Genomic DNA, 15,539 nt, shown 5'->3' with positions numbered 1-15,539 from the left:
ACCCATTCGGTACCTCTATTAAGGACGATGCAGGGTTCCAGTGTCTGAAAAAGAAATACATAGAAGTAGGAACATTTCAGGGTAGAGGCAACTAGGCAAAATGGCTTCAGAAGAAAAGTAATGCATTTGGAAAAACAAATGAAATAAAGTAACAGAAAAAAAAATACTCAGGGAGGCAGATGCAGGCAACTTTGGCCTTTTGATGTGGGTGTTCACAGCAAGACAGTCGCCAGGCAGAAGTGTGACTAGGTCAGCCTTTCACAGACTCCTGAGGTCTCCTGGGCTGCACACACACAATCTGATCTGTATTGAAAGGGCAAGGATTTCAGCTTTTATAATGGGGACAAATCACAAAAGGGCATGTATTTTGTGCAACAAAATACACAGACACCACACAAAAAGTAGAGCATTCTGAAAACAAGACCTCCAGGAAAACCAAACCAAACAAAGCACAGAGCCATTCGTTTCTCCTGCCATGCCTTTTTAGGCATCCAGGAGAAGGCTCTGAACCCACGGGCTGTTGTGATTGCAAGGTGACAAGTCAAGGCGCTAACTCTGCCCTGCAGCTGCTTTTACAACACTGGGCTCTCTACCAGGACCTACGCTCAGCCTTGACTACCTATCAGATTGGTGCTTTTAACCCCTTGAAGGTAGGACTTCTATCATTTGAGAATACAAAATAAAATACTCCAGGATGTCCACAATCATGTTAAAGCAATGAAATATTTTGAAGGTATATAAATCTTCACTAGCATTCATGCATAAGGCATTTTCTCTTAAAATACATGCACATGCACACACACACACACACACACACACACACACACACACACACACACACCCCATAGCAACAAGAGCAAAACTGCTACCCACCGATCCAAAAGGAGCAACTGGGACACTGAGAGGGAAGAGTTAATGAATGGCGGCCACCTCAGGACACCTCTGAACCACATTGTTGGCATGTGACCACTTGTGACCTGCTTAAGGTCGTTTACCTGGAGATAGCAACCTTGACAAGATAAATCTGCTTCTGTGTCTAGGCCCTCCCCTAACCATCTGTTCTCTTTAAGAAATATGGGCCTGTGGACGTGCCTGTGGACAGCAGTGAATTTAGCCCCAGGGAACATTGTGGGGGTGGGGGGGTGGGCTGCCCTTCACAGTTATAGCCACCCAAAATCAACAGTTATTAGAAAATAACACCAGCCCTTAGGCATCCCTGTTTGGGTTGTTAATCCACAAAGGCTTTATGCCTTTTAATCATTTAGTATAATTTTACTACCTGTTAAAACTCTATCTCCATTTCCAGTTGGTGTAGAATCACAGCACTGTCTCTGCCCCCGGTCTAATACAGGGTGTGTGGGATTCGAGAAGATACCCCACGGATGGTCTTTTTGCAATTCATCTCCAAGGAAATTTTATCCGTCATGTACTAGAGAGGAGCTATAGGTATTTTTGTGACAATACGATTATTTCGTCACCAGTGAAAGCTGGGTAAAATGGCAGGGCTGGGAGGCATTGGGGTACTAACTATTTCCTGATTAAGTTTTGAGTCTCAGAGAGGGCCAAAGACAGGGGCTATGCCTCCATCTTTTTTCTACTTGGTTATCTATCTAACAAAGCATGGGGCTTTGATGGAAATCCAGGGCCTAGAGTTTGATGAGGGGCACAATAATGATTAGGTGCCGGAATATAGCCCACCTCTCTCTTTGAAAATCGCTCCCTGTAGAGGGTAGAATTTGACCCAAGGGTTTTGAAAGAGAAGTGAGAACACAAGGGATGGGCTAATAACCCATTTTATTCTCTGTACCACTGATTATTCATGCGAAATTCACCTGACTCTTTAAAGGATACAATTTTGATACATGTTTTTTCATGCTTTTAATTAGATGAAGCTAGAGGGTGGAATATTACTTCATTCATTCATTTATTCATTCATTCAACAAATATTTATTGAGTGCCTCATGGACCAGACACTGGGATATAGCAGGGAACACAACACATTCTCTGCCTTCAAACTGATGATTGAATTATAATTATGTGACTTTTAACCTTACAGTTGTCTTTAAAAAGCCACAAAAAAGTTATTATCTGGTATCCTCGGAACTGCACCTTTTTAATTCCTATACTAGTGAATTAACGTGAAATCACTCAAACTCAATTCCAGGCAAATGTTTGGCAAACTTAAACTCTTCAAAACATCTTTATATACTCAAGTAGTATGGTAGGATTTTAAAGAAAGAACAGTTGGTATGTCATGCACATGCAATGGTTCATAACATCTAGAATCCTGTGTGTACAATGCAGTAGTTCTTAACACTTTATTATTAGCATTATGCATATGCATGCATTATGTGCATAAGTAGCGTATGCCTGAGAGGAATGAGTACACATTGTGAGTATATACATGGTGCACATTATTTATAGTAAAGACAACTTATTTAGTCATATTGGCTCAGATCCTACCATGGAGTGAAAAACTAAAGAAATCAGTTCAGGCAACAAAGTAGAGGCCTGATAAGCAAGTGAGAGTCTTTAAAAGAAAATATGTAGTAAGAACACTCCCTTTTTTAAATTTACTAATGTCTACTGACATTTCTTCTGCTATCGCTATGGCAGATGATAGGAAAGAAAAACTAGGGGAAAAAAAAGAGCCTAGATGCTTTTAAAAATGTCATTATGGCCGCTTGTCTGTAACTTGTCACACTGTGGCCAAATTTTATATAAAGATCTACGTAGGTTTGTAGAGAGTACTCACTGACATAGAAACACAAACTCTGAATACATTTAAGGTTAAAACTGTGTGATGACATTGGCAGGAGCTATTCCTTCATCAATGCAAGGTATATCCCTTCTGTGTATGTTCTATGCATGGGACGATGGAGAAACGGGGTGCTGGAGTCATGTTGCTTAATTTCTGGTTCTGACACCAGCACTTTTGTGTGATCTTGAACAAGTCACTTAAGCCTTCCTGTCCTTTGCTCATCTGTCAAAAGGGGTTAAGAAAAATTACTTCTAACCTTTAAAGCATTATGTGGATTTCCCCCCTATTATTGTCTATCATGGATTTCCTTTCATTGCAGGACCTATGTAATAAGAAAAAAAAAAAAGTCCAGACAAACGTGTGACAAACTGAAAGATAGCAGAACATCTTAAAATACAGAAATAATGCCAAATAAAATGCAATTAATTTATGCTGATAATTGATATTTGTGGAGAATCCCAGATTGTCCTCTTTAACAGACATTTGGGCAGACCAGCCCATGTCGGGGCCAAAGAAGGTGCTGGTCAGGTATTCTCTCCTGTACATTATACCCTCCCAAACCTTCTACCAGTAATTTTCTTTCCCTAAAGCAATTTTTCATGACTCTGACACCATTCCCATGAAATGTGACATTTTAACAAATAGGAGTGCCATGTCTATGAGATTTATCTTCACTCTTCTCAATACCATCATTCCCTGAACTGTGTACCGCCTTACATGAGAAATGCAACCTCTTTTGTGCTATGTGGCAGCTGGAAAGTTCATATGGTAAAAAGCTCTTCCTAGGGTATACAAACTGTGAAATGTATTTTAAAATAAAGTTTTAATTACCCTTCGCAATTCAGAGCCAGCTTCTGGTTTTAGTCTAATTTAAACAGGGCTTTTCTCTCTGGCAGCCATCTGTTCCTTTTGCGTAAGCCTACACTTAAGTCATAATATTGAAACTGTGACATCATTCCTTCTATGATGTCATTAAATATCTGTAAGGTGGGGACCTGTGTAGTCAGGGAAGTGAATAATGTAGGAGAAAGATGCTTGTTCAACTGTAGATAATGGGAAATACAATGAATACAGAACGACCTGAATTATTTTTCTATTGCTTTTCATTCCCAATTATTTTCTCATGTTGAAAAGACTGTTCCATAAAAGTAATGCCTTAATACAGAAAGATAAATGAAGCTTTAAAATGCTTACGTATATGGAATAAACGAGCATGGTCATGTGAATGTACCATTCTAATTGCAGGTCTGACTTTGTGTGAAACCAAAGTTTCTGGGCGATATTTAATCGAAATAACAAGTTATGCTTTCTAACCATAGGCAATGTTTAGACCACACTTTAAGAACCAGGTTTATTCAGGGGGAGGCTGGGAAGATGACAGAGTAAGAGGACCCTAAGCTCGCCTTGTCCCACAAATACAACACAATAATGCATCAGTGTGAATGACCCAATGACTACCAGAACAAACTCGACCACTGAAAGCAGAGAAGAGGCCACATCAAAGAGGGCACAAAGGGCGGAGATGCAGTGTGGACAGTGTGGAGATAAATGGCCGTCCTTGGGGGATGGGGCAGCCTTGGGTGAGGAAAGGAGAGAGAAATAGACTAATACCTGGGGGAGGCTGCACAGGGAAGACGACTCTCCAGAACATTTGGCTTTGAAAGCATGAGAGGCCAAATTTTGTGAGTTCTTATCAGAACCTAACCAGAGGGACCTCAAGCCTGGAATTTTAAAAATTGGAGGGCTCAGTTCTGGTAAAGCCCAGAGTGGAATAAGAAGCTGAATTCCTGCCCTTAAGGAGACAGCACAACAAACAGCCCACAGAGATACAGCCCAGAAGCAGCAGTTTGAAAAACGTCTGGGGTATGTGGGAGAGAAAGCTATTTACTCATCTCAGAGCATGTCTGGAGGGGACGGATCATTGGAAGACCCCTTCAGGAACAAATGAGCTGTCAGATGTCATCTTCCTCCCTTGCTTCTCAGCATAAACACACAGCCACCTGTAGGAACCAGCAGGGCACCGCCATCCACTACCTAACTTGTTTACACCAAGCCTCACTTACCTAGGCTTCAGTGGATCTGTTCAGAGGTCCATACCAAGACACATAGTAAAAATAATAAAAAGTACTGATTAAAAAAAAAAAATCTTAAGGGCCCCAAAGGGGGGCACTGGGTGGCTCAGTTGGTTGAGCTTCCAACTCTTGATTTCAGCTCAGGTCATGATCTCAGGGTCCTGGGATCAAGGCCCGTGCCAGGCTCTGTGCTCAGCGGGGAGGAGTCTGCTTGAGATTCTCTCTCTCCCTCTCCTTCTGCCCCTCCCCCTTCCCTGAAATAAATAAATTAGTTTTTTTAAAAAAGCAGCAAAAGAAGACAGTTACATACAGGGGAAACCGCATAAGGCTACCAGCAGATTTTTCAACAGAAACTTTGTCAGTCCGAAAGGAGGGGCATGATCTATTCAAAGTGCTGACAGGAAAAAATCTGCAGCCAAAAGTACTCTACCCAGCAAGGCTATCATTCAGAATAGAAGGAGAAATAGAGTTTCTCAGACAAGCAAAAGGTAAGGAGTTCATGACCACTAAACCAGCCCTACAAGAAACATATAGGAGACTTTTTGAGTAGAAAAGAAACACCATAAGAGTAAGAAAAGTAGGAAACATAAAAGCAGTAACAGTAAGTATATCTGTAACAATCAGTCAAAGGATTCACAAAATAAAAGGATGTAAAATATGACACCATATAACTAAAACATGGGGTAGGAGGGAGAGGAGCAAAAAATGGGTTCAAACCATCAACTTAATATAGACTGCTATACGCAGAAGATGTTATATACAAACCTAATAGTAACCACAAATCAAAAACCAGTCATAGATATGCAAAGAGAAAGAGAAAGGAATCCAAGTATATCACTAAAGGAAGGCGGCCAACCATGAGAGAGCAAGAGAAGAAAGGATCAGAGAAAATCTACAGAAACAGCCACAAAACAAGTAACAAAATGGCAATAAATACACATCTATCAATAATTACTTTGAATATAAATGACCTAAATGCTCCAATCAAAAGACATAGGGTGACAGAATGGATAAAGAACCAAGACCCATCTACATGCTGCCTACAAGAGACTTATTTTAGACCTAAATACACCTGCAGATTGAAAGTAAGGGAATGGAGAAACATCCTGGAAATGGATGTCAAAAGAAAGCTGGTAGAGCATTACTTATATTGGACAAAATGGACTTTAAAACAAAGACTGTAATAAAAGACAAAGAAGAACACTGTATAATAATAAAGGGGACAATCCAACAAGAAGATATAACAATCGTAAATACTCGTGCACCCAACATGGAAGCACCCAAATGCATAAAGCTATTATTAACAAACATAAAGGAAATAATCAATAGTAACACAATAATAGTAAGGGACTTTAACATCCCACTTACATCAATGGGCAGATCATCCAAACAGAAAATCAACAAGGGAACAATGGCTTTGAATGACACACTGGACCAGATGCATCTAACAGATATAGTCAGAACATTCCATACTAAAACAGCAGAAGACACATTCTTTTCAAGTGCACATGGAAGATTCTCCAGAATAGATCACATATTAGGCCACAAGACAAATCTCAACAAATCCAAAAAGGTTGAAGTCATACCATGCATCTTGTCTGACCACAACACTATGAAACTAAATCAACCACAAGAAAATATCTGGAAAGAGCACAAATACATGGAGGTTAAATAACATGCTACTAAGCAATGAACAGGTCAGCTAAGAAATCAAAGGAGTCAAAAATTACATGGAAATGAAAATGAAAACACAACAGTCCAAACTCTTTGGGATGCAGTAAAAGCAGTTCTAAGAGGAGAGTATGTAGCAATACATCTATCTCAAAAAGCAAGAAAAATCTCAATTAGGCAACATAACCTTACACCTAAGGGAGCTAGAAAAAGAAGAACAAACAAAACAGGAAACCAACAGAAGGAAGGAAATAATAAAAATTAGGGCAGAAATAAATGACATCAAAACTAAAAAAGCAATAGAACAGATCAATGAAACCAGGGGCTGGTTCTTTGAAAAGATCAACAAAATTGATAAACCTCTAGCCAGACTCATCACAAAAAAAGGGGGGGGGGAGAAAAGATTCAAATAAATAAAATCAGTAATGACAGAGGCAAAGTCACAAACCAACATCACAGAAATAAAATGATTGTAAGAGAACAGTATGAAAAACTATATGCCAACAAACTGGAAAACCTAGAAACATATAACCTACCAAAACTCAAACAGGAAAAAAATAGAAAACTTTAACAGACCAATTACCATCAATGAAATTATATCATTAATCAAAAAATTATCAACAAACAAAAGTCCAGGACTGGATGGCCTCACAGGTGAATTCTACCAAACACTTAAAGAACAGCTAGTACCCATTCTTCTCAAACTATTCTAAAAAAAATAGAAGAGGAAGAAAAACTTCCAAATTCATTCTATGAGGCCAGCATTACCCATAAACCAGATAAAGATACCGCAAAAAAGGAGAACCACAGGACAGTATCTCTGATGAACCCAGATGCAAAAATCCTCCCCCAAAATATTAGGAAACCGAATCCAACAATACATTAAAAAAATCATTCACAACAATCACATGGAATTTATTCCTGGGATGCAAAGGTGGTTCAATATTCCCAAATCAATCAATTTGATATATCACATCAATAAGAAAAAGGACAAAAACTATATGATCAGTTCAATAGATGCAGAAAAAGCATTTAACAAAGTACAACATCCATTCATGATAAAAACACTCAACAATAAGGGTTAGAGAGAACATACCTCAACATAGTAAAGGCCTTATATGAAAACCCCACAGCTAGCATCATACTCACTGGGGAAAAACTGAATGCTTTTCCCTTAAGGTCAGGAATAAGACAAAGATGTCCACTCTCACCATTTTTATTCAACATAGTACTGGAAGTCCTAGCCACGGCAATCAGACAAGAAAAAGAAATAAAAGTCATCCAAATTGGCAAGGAAGAAGCAAAACTGTCACTATTTGCAAATGACATGATACTGTATCTAGAAAACACTAAAGACTTCACCAAAAAACTATTAGAACTGATAAATGAATTCAGTAAGGTTGCAGGATACAAAATCAATATACAGAAATCCATAGCATTTCTATACACTAATAATGAAGCAGCAGGAAGAGATATTAAGAAAACAATCCCATTTACAATTGCACCAAAAATAATAAAATACCCAGGAATAAACTTAGCCAAAGAGGTGAAAGACCGGTACTCTGAAAACTATAAAACACTGATGAAAGAAATTGAGGACAACACAAATGGAAAGATATTCCATGATCATGGATTGGAAGAGCAAATACTGTTAAAATGTTCATACTATCCAAAGCAATCCACAGATTTAATGCAATCCCTATCATAATACCAACAGCATTTTTCACAGAACCAGAATAAGCAATTCTAAAATTTGTACGGAACCAAAAAAAAAAAAAAAAACCCTGACTAGCCAAAGCTGTTGACCTCTGAAAGTCGTGGACCTGGGGTGGCAAAGGAACTGAGAAAGACAGATGACAGTAAAACGAGGCACAGGGGACCCCGAGTTAACAGCCCGAGGTCCCGAGGTTTATTTTCCATAATCTAATATACCTTCTACAACGACATAGACCTATAATGATTTACAGCAAGGGTTTAATAGGGCACATTCTTCCACGTACATGGGTTAGTCAAGTGAAGCAATGGGAGTGGAGAAGGAATAAAGAAATTTGTAGCTGGCTGTGATCAATTAATTGTAAACACCATTGTACTCAGACCTTAACACAGGATAAAAGAACAAAGAAGGGAATGCACAGTGTGCTTTTTACAGCTGGCTTCCTATCTGCAAAACATCTTCTGCTGCGTATTTTAGAACAGACCACACACTTCCCAAGGGCATTTCACTCTGATCCTTTTGGGTTATTTTTAACCCTGTAATCTCGAGTTTTCTCAGAGATCTTGGAGTCGGAATGAATATGCACCAGTGGTCGTTGTGGCATTCTGTTTCCCACACAAAGCAATCTTGAAAAAGAAAAACAAAACTGAAGGTATTAAATTCCAGATTTCATGTTATATTACAAAGTTGTAGTATTCAAAACAGTATGGTACTGGCACAAAAACAGACACATAGATCAGTGGAACAGAATAGAAAGCCCAGAAATAAGCCCACAATTATCTGGTCAATTCATCTTTGACAAAGGATAAAGAATATGCCGTGGGAAAAAAACAGTCTCTTTAACAAAGGATGTTAAGAAAACTGGACAGCTACATGCAAAAGAATGAAACTGGGCCACTCTCTTACACCATACATAAAAATAAACTCAAAATGGGTCAAGTACCTAAATGTGAGACCTGAAACCATAAAAATCCTAGAAAAGAGCACAAGCAGTGATTTCTCTGACATTGGTCATAGCAACATCTTTCTAGATATGTCTCCTGAGACAAGGGAAATAAAAGCAAAAATAAAACACTGGGACTACATCAAAATAAAAACTTCTGCACAGCAAAGGAAACAACCAGCAAAACTAAAAGACAACCTCCTGAATGGGAAAAGATATTTGCAAATGAGGTATCTGATAAAGTTAGTATCCAAAATATATAGAGCTTACACAACTTAACACACACACACACACACACACACACACACACAATTACAAGATAGGCAGAAGAAATGAACGGACCTTTCTCCAAAGAAGACATCCAATGGCCAACAGACACATGAAAAGATGCTCAACATCACTCAATCATTAGGGAAATGCAAATCAAAACCACAATGAGATATCACCTCGCAACTGTCAGAATGGCTAAAATCCAAAACGTCAAGAAACAACAAGTGTTGGTGAGGATGTGGAGAAAAAGGAACTCTCATGCACTGTTGGTGAGAAGGCAAACTGGTGCAGTCACTGTGGAAGATTATGGAGTTTCCTCAAAAAATTAAAAATAGAACTACCCTACATTCCAAGAATCACACTAGTGGATATTTACCCAAAGAATACAAAAACACTAATTCGAAGGGATGTATGCATCCTTATGTTTATTGCAGCATTATTTATAATAGCCAAACTATGGAAGCCACCCCAGTGCCCATCAATAGATAAACGGGTAAAGAAGAAGTGGTGTATATATATATAGATATTATTCAGACCTAAAAAAGACCCTACAAAATCTTGCCATCTGTAACAACATGGGTAGATTTAGAGAGTATAATGCTAAGTGAAATAAGCCAGTCAGAGAAAGACAAATACCATATGACTTCACTCATATGTGGAATTTAAGAAACAAAACAAACAAACAATGGAAAAAAACAAGGGAGACACAACCAAAAAAAGAGACTCTTAATTAGAGAACAAACAGATGGTCACCAGAGGGGAGGTAGATGGGGAGGATGAGCGAAATAGGTTAAGGGGATTAAGGGCATACTTATCTTGTGAGCACTGAGTAATATATGGAACTGTTGAATCACTACATTGTACATCAGAAACTAATATAACACTGTATGTTAACCACACTGGAATTAAAATAAAAAAAAAGAAACAACTTGCCTCATTCTATTTAGTTTCTATTTTGGCATTAAAAATAAATTAATTGAAATTTATCAATTAAGAATTTTTCAGATTTATAAGGTACAACTGCTATTAGCAATATAGTAATATATGTGAATAGTGTTTTAGAAAGAATTATATTAATATTGAATTTATTAGATTATAGTAATTTACATCTTAATTTCTTTGAAACATTCCATGATAAATATTTAAAGATTCATGGGTTATTACACGGATAGTTAGTTCTAGGTGAGCTTAGTAATTCTCTTAATTCTCTTAGTAATTCTCTTAAGTAATTCTCTCTTATAATTGTTGAAAAACTCCCGTAAAATAATAAAGAATCTCACATAACACTATCTGTACAAATATCCATTGGTTTTAAACTGAAGAATTCAGTGAGGAGAGAGACAAAGAGGTTTTTTTTTTTTTTAATTACTTTGTGATAAATAATTTTAAAAAGAATCAGTCTTTGAAATTCAACATTGTTTTTAATAAATCAGTTGTATACACATCCATTTGTTATTGTATTTCTGTGTCAACTCTAAAAAAACCACTTGGTCAAGTTCATTAGTTTTAGCATTGACTCTATCCTGTGCTTCTCTCTGTGTCAGGCCCCGAGCTAGTCTGATCTCAAATTAGTGCTGCTAAGTCATGGTGCTAAATCTCTAGGCCCAGGAATTTACAGATTGTAATGGCTGATGGATTACTGCACAGTCACAGTGCAGTGTAATGGAAAGTGCACTAGGAAAGGAGTAGGAATACCTGGGGTTTTGATGACTTAAAAGATCCAAGCTTTAGTTCCTTCATCGAGGCAATAATGATAATATGTGGCATAATTATTTCACCAGTGGACTGTGAGTTTCAGAACCGGCTCCTCCCATGCTCTTGGTATCATTTAATGACACCAACATCTATAATCAACTGCCCAAGACAGGCCCTTGATTCTCCTTCTCCATCGCTGTCTCTATGGGGATAGTGACTCATCACTTACTCTTCCTGCTGATTGCCCTGTTCTTGGCAATGTCAGCATTATTCACCCAGACGTTAAATTCCACCCTTCCCTGCACCCTCACATGATGAAACCTGTCTACCTCACTAAGATCTCTAAATACGACCCCTCCTATCCAGTCCTCTGTTGTTAACTTAAGTCAGGCCCTCATCTGCCATCCGAACCACTGTAATAGTCTCCAAACAGGAATTGCTCCCTTAGCTTTACCCATGTGGCCACCATTTTGATCTTTCCAAGGGAAAATTGTATTACATTCCTCAACCGTAACTTATGGCTCTTTAAGGACCTCTTCACCGTCAGCACAAAATCCAGACATCTTGGTCATCTGGTCTGCACCCATCCCTCCACCTCATCTCCCATTTATCTCTAGCACAGGCACCAAATTTGGGCTAATGCCACATGGACTGTGATGCTGAGTGCCCCATGCTCGTTGTTCTTACATGCTTCTTACACAAGGTAGTCCCTCTGCTGTTAAGAATCCATTCTCCCTTATCTACTTGGCAGAGTCTTTCTTCAATCTGCAGCTCATGAGAGGTTTTCTTCTTTACAAAGCTTTTCCTGAACAAGCCAAGCAGGATCTGTTATCTCTTTCTCTGAGCCAGCCCAGTTCCTAGCAGTACTTTTATTATTACACTCAGTAGGTCTGTAAAACAATTATTTGTTTCCATGTCTCTTTTTTCTAATAGACACTGAACTTCTTGAAGAACGGGACAGTATGTTATTTGTCTTTGTTTATCCAGATAATATCTCATACTATAAGTTGATGATCAATAATTTCTTATAGGTGGATGGATAGGTGGGTGGATGGATAGATGGATGGTTGCTTCTACCCTCATGCACTTTAGTTCTGATAATCACAGCTTTATCTTCAGTAACAACAAGATTCTTTTTCTTCCCCCCCCCAACAGGTGTTCTTCTTTATCATCCATCCCTCAACACCTGAACCCCACCAACCTTTCTCTGAATAGTCTTCTATTCAATAGACTCCACTCAAATGAGTTACTCCTTTCATTGTTCTTTCATAACACTTCGTATAGTTGTACTAAAAAAAAACTTTCAACACTTTTAATTGTAATTATTAGTTTAAATACCTATATCCTTCCCTTAGACTTTACATTCCTTAAGACAGCATCTCAAATTTCTTCCTCATATCTTTATTCCCAGGAGAGGCTAGCACAAGGTAGGTGATAGTACAAGATAGTAGGTACTTGCTGAATTAATTCATAAAGCTGTGCCTGAATGTATGAAATGAAATAATGTATTTGAGAGTTCTTTGTAACTGGAAAGCCCAAGACAAATGTTAGATAGTTATCATCTTGATCACGCCCACCAATCATATCCTTTCCTCTGCTCCTTACTTCTTTCTACCTAGACAGCCCACAGACCCTCATCTAAATTATCACTTCACACAGATTCCCTTGCTCCCACTCAGAATGCATTTTGACATTAAACCAAACCCCTCAGCACTTGGATAAGATCTAGAATATAAAGAGGCTTGAAAAACAGAATCAACTCTCTTGCGATTTAGTACCAGCCTTAAAACGCTAGTAAATGATAACCATATTCTGAAAATGAAGATTGCCAGATCATTTTAGGTACCATTTTTTTTGGCTAATGGCAGTATATTTGTCCTAAATTTGTGCCTGTTCCTTATATAGAGAGAATTAGTTTATTAGTTAGGGAACAAAAGTATAAAACATGCAACAGAAGAAATTATATATATATATATATGAATGATAAGAACAAATACTTGATACAAAAATTTCAACTTCTTCCCAGGAAATCCCAGGATATTTTATGAATGACCTTGCAATCACTTCATCCACCTTGAAGAAGGGACCTTCTCCAGTGTGAAAGGCAGTAGCCTCTTTGTATCTCAAAATCACTCCACTGCCTATTACGGCAAGAGGTGAAAAATACCTTAAAGTCTGGGGAAGATTGGAATAAGAAAGAAGATAATTTTCATGGATATAGAATATGGAATGAGCAGAGTTGACATCTCCACTTATATAAGAAGTGCTATGAGATCTCTGATGACTGAGAGGGGCAGGACCTCTGCTAATCCTCATCTGGAAGACGTCAACAGAGTACATTTTCCCATGATACCATTCTGACATTTGGGGTCAATCCTTTCTCCAAGTGAAAAAAAGTCACTTGCATAAATGCAACTTCAGTAGCACCTTGACAGTCCTTGGAAGTCATCCAAATGAATGCCAATTTAATGTGGTGAAGTCACCTTGTTAGACATTTATGGTGCAGGGTTGCTCCAAGATGTCTTTGTGGTGGGGTGCACTACTCATAGTTGAGTGCTGGTGAGAAGTACGTGAGTGATGCTCCCATCACAGAGCAAGCAGCATGGCCTAAGAACATGGCTTCTGAGATAAACACAGTCTGGCTTTATTCTCAATCTGTCATTTTGGAAGTCGAGTTACTTAGCTTTTTTGTGTCTTAGTTTCCTCATCTATGAAATGGGGATGATCATACCTTCCTCATACAGTTTTTGCAAGGATTAAATGAGATAGGGCTGTTTTAAATACCTGATGATTATTATGTGGGTTTTTTTTTTTTTGGCTTCCTTGATCTCTCCCATCCTATCCCCCATTAACATCTCATACCAAACTCTGGGGTTTTTTTTTTAGGACTTTCCTTTGAAAATTGTGCATGATCACTGACGCTATTTTTTCCCCCATGGATTTTGCACATCAGTAAGGAGAATGAAAATGAAATCATTTCTCAGTTTCCTTCACACTAATGTTCAGTTATCCAGAGGGTGTCATATCACCAAATGTCAGTAAAAATAATAATATATAATGCATAATATATAGTATGTAATATATAATATATGATTTCATCTATCTCCTGGCTTTTTAATGATAGCAAATTTGTCAGCTTCATTATTTAACTGCATTTTCCAAATGTCCAAAATATCAGCTTTTGCTCCTCTTCTGAAGCAATCCTCTCCTCTCCATGTGACTATGAAATTTTTAAAAGGACCATACCTCCCCCTGCCCCACCCAAATCATACTCCTTTCTATGTGCTATTCTACAGAATAAGAATTCCCAGGGGTTACTTTCGAAACTTACATGTGCTGATGAATCTTATTAAACATGTTCTCCTTCCTCTAGAAAGATATCTACATCTATGGTGATATTCTTCAGATAACATTTATAAGATAGGAAGCATTTATATAAAATTTACCTCTGGAGAATTGGGTCCCTACATTCCCCATTCCTCTCTTAGATGAGGCTGTTATAAGACCACATCAGAGGGATCACACATGGCCTCATGGGTCACTGCAAGGCCTTGGCTTTTTCTCTGAGGGAAACGGGAAGTCAGTGGTGAGTTTTGAGCACATGAGAAACCTGATCTGACTTAGTGGTGCTGATAGCGCTTTTGTCACTATATCTGAATAGACTGTAGTAGAGCAAAGGCAGAAAAGAGAGAAGAGAAGTTGAGAAGGAGATGGTGGTGATTTGGACCAGGAGAGTAGCAGGAGAGATGGTGACATGTCCAGATTCTGGTCCCATTTTGAAAGTCGAACCAAAAAGCTGTCCCAGTAGGCTGGATGTGTAGTGTGAGATGAAGAAAGCAGTCAAGGATGATTATAAGGTTCTTAGCCTGAGCAAATGGATAGATGGAGTTGCCATCAGCTCAGAGAGGGAAGGGTGTCAGAACAGCTGGTTGAGGGTGGTAGATGAGGGCTCTAGTTTGAGACATGTTAAGCTTGAGCTGTCTATTAGACATCCAAGTGGAGAAGGCAAACAGGCAATTAGATGTGCAATTTTGGACTACAGGAGAGAGGTCTGGTCTGGTGATAGAAGACCCTTAAGGGCGCCTGGGTGGCTCAGTCGTTAAGCGTCTGCCTTCAGCTCAGGTCACGATCCCGGGGTCCTGGGATCGAGCCCCGCATCGGGCTCCCTGCTCAGCGGGAGGCCTGCCTCTCTCTCTCTCCCACTCCCCCTGCTTGTGTTCCTGCTCTCACGCTCTCTCTCTCTGTCAAATTAATAAATAAAATCTTTAAAAATAAAAGACCCTTAATATGTGCCCCTTAATATTTGTAAGAGGCTTAGCACAATATCCGGTTCCTAGTAAGAAAGTAAGCAATGGTCAACATTAATATAATTCCTTCTCCTCCTTTAACCATGTCATTCGAATTGTCCAATAT

The 15,539-nt window shown here is 38.6% G+C and overlaps 1 protein-coding gene and 1 long non-coding RNA gene across 3 annotated transcripts in view; one reads left to right on the top strand and one right to left on the bottom strand.

Moving 5' to 3' along the window:
• The window catches only part of LOC141370501 (uncharacterized), a 41,666-nt gene extending 38,011 nt beyond the window's left edge, over nt 1-3,655 (bottom strand). Inside the window, exon 1 of the long non-coding RNA XR_012374560.1 lies at nt 3,593-3,655. This is a non-coding gene — a long non-coding RNA (uncharacterized lncRNA). The remainder of the gene's footprint in view (nt 1-3,592) is intronic.
• Nucleotides 1-15,539, top strand: part of PTER (phosphotriesterase related) — a 66,231-nt gene that overhangs the window by 41,555 nt on the left and 9,137 nt on the right. The gene's annotated exons all lie outside the window — the stretch shown is intronic.

The sequence above is a fragment of the Callorhinus ursinus genome, unplaced genomic scaffold (genome assembly GCF_003265705.2).
Source record: "Callorhinus ursinus isolate GAN/ISIS: 27379988/994484 unplaced genomic scaffold, GSC_fseal_2.0 scaffold36, whole genome shotgun sequence".
Taxonomy (NCBI): domain Eukaryota; kingdom Metazoa; phylum Chordata; class Mammalia; order Carnivora; family Otariidae; genus Callorhinus; species Callorhinus ursinus.
The sequence above is the reverse complement of the archived record's forward strand: the minus strand, read 5'-3'. Positions and strand labels throughout refer to the sequence as shown.